Here is a 2,074-nt window from a genome sequence, read left to right as displayed (position 1 = left end):
ACGCCGAGCGAGAACTCCAAACAGGACAACTCGAGGAACGAAGTCAACGGACGAGATGAATGAACGAATCCATGCGGCGTCGCCGGACGCAATGATGACACCGCGCAACTTTCCCTTCTTGAACGCCGAATTTGCTCACCGCTCTACTGACCGCTTTCACTTCGCTTCCCCCAAGATAAAACGAAGTAAAACATGAAAAGAGAAGAAGAACAACGGGAAGGCACGGTAGCACCGACACAGACGTTAGACCGAGTCGGTCTAGCTGCGGCTGCTTCCGTGGCGTGTCACATGCGACCGCCCGCGCGCGCGTCAATGTGCATGGTGTGCCCAAGGAAGCAGAATGCGGCTTCGCCACGCTCGGGCTGCGTCAGATTTTCCGCAGTGTAGCTAAAGAAGCATGCACGCGAAGATTGAAGGAGGGGTGACAACACGTTCTTCTCCTTTCTGGCCCAGTGGTATCCTCTAAAGATGCACGATTACGTAATCGTCGCGTGTCATTTAACCGAGGAGGAGGAGGAGGTCGGTTGCGGAGGGGAGATGGAGGACGTCTTTTGCTTCCCGTTTCTCAAGCCCCGTTCTTTCTCCTCGTTTCGAGACCGAGGTCGAGCGATTGCCGGCGCCCGCCGGTACACAAAGACAAGAAGGCGGGTCAATGGAGCGTCCCTCCGCGCTCATAAACGCCGTCTGCATTTTCATTATGGTATAAGTGTCCAGCGCGCATCCTCATCGTCCTCTTTCTCCGCGACCGAATCTTGAATTTTGTCTCGCCTTTTTTTTTTTTTTCTTTTTGTTGTTGCGGACGGACAAAACGTCCGGAATTAATAACGACTCCATCATAATTTTGTATCCTTCGTAGCCTCGGCCGATGTCATGCCAGTCCGCATCGGCGCGACGGCGTTCTCGAAAGTTCTTCCAGATGGTTCGGAAGACGCACGTCATCGACGAGAGGAAAATGCGGCGTCGACAGAATGAAACGGAACGGAAAGGAAGGTGACGCCTGGATTCCGAGCCTCTCTTCTCCGTCCGTTTCTTCTGTTCGCTGCGCTGCGAGTAGGAGAAAGGATCCAGCCCAACGTTTCGTTTTGTTCTTGTTGGTGTTACTGCTGTTGTCGGTGGTGCGTGCACACGTTTCCGCGGCGGAGGAACCACAGCGAGTGAATGAGCGAGCCTGTCAGGGATTCAAGAGGTCTTGCTGCTCGCTTGTACACTGGAAGAAAGATCGGGCGGAAGTTTCGGTTAGCCGATTTTTTGTAAATATATTTTTTTGTTTAGCGCGCGTTTATCGTCTTCAAAGTATAATACAAAAACAAAAGAAAGATAAACAGAGAGGCGTTTCTCTTTATTGTTCTGCTGCGGAACAATGACAGCGACGACAGAACGGTTCCCCGAAGTTGAAATTGCTGTTCCCGTCGGGCGCTAGGCATTTGGGGGACGATGAGAGAATACGTGGTGCCGCACGTGACGACGTCGTTTGCTAGATAGCTTTGTCTGCTCGAAGAAAGAATGGTATATTAACGGTTCCAGATAACGTATATGTGGGAAGAAGGTCCGATTGCTCCTGGACGCCTTCTTCGAAGGACAAAGAATGGAGACTCTGATAAGCCGAGATCTGGAGGTCTATGGTATTAGATAAAGCTGATTGTTGAGACGAAAGGCACTTTTGGAACTTACGATTCTCCATATATATGGTATCTGGCAATATCCTTTTTGCTCGTTAATTAGGGTGGCGATGCGGGCTAGTTGGTTCATACTTAGTAAAATCGACACAGCGCACAAAAAACGAAGACGAAGTGGAAGGGTGTACACAAGACGAGCGCACTCTCAACTGAAGTACAGTGTTACTGAAGTTTTAAAAGGGGGGACCGATGGACGAGTGGGCTAGCGCACACCAGCTCGGAGCACGTGGAGCTAAAGCTCGCGCTGCAGAATCCAGGATTCTGGGTTCAATCCCCACCCTTTCTGTTTCGATCTGGATGAGCATCGTACCGGCGTGCGGTCGTGTATCACATGTGTGGTGCACGTTAAAGACCCCAGGCTAGCGGTTGTACTGCACTGGCTCAATTGCTCATCTACA

Source organism: Ixodes scapularis, unplaced genomic scaffold (genome assembly GCF_016920785.2).
Source record: "Ixodes scapularis isolate PalLabHiFi unplaced genomic scaffold, ASM1692078v2 PGA_scaffold0__279_contigs__length_252992795, whole genome shotgun sequence".
NCBI lineage: Eukaryota > Metazoa > Arthropoda > Arachnida > Ixodida > Ixodidae > Ixodes > Ixodes scapularis.
The sequence above is the reverse complement of the archived record's forward strand: the minus strand, read 5'-3'. Positions refer to the sequence as shown.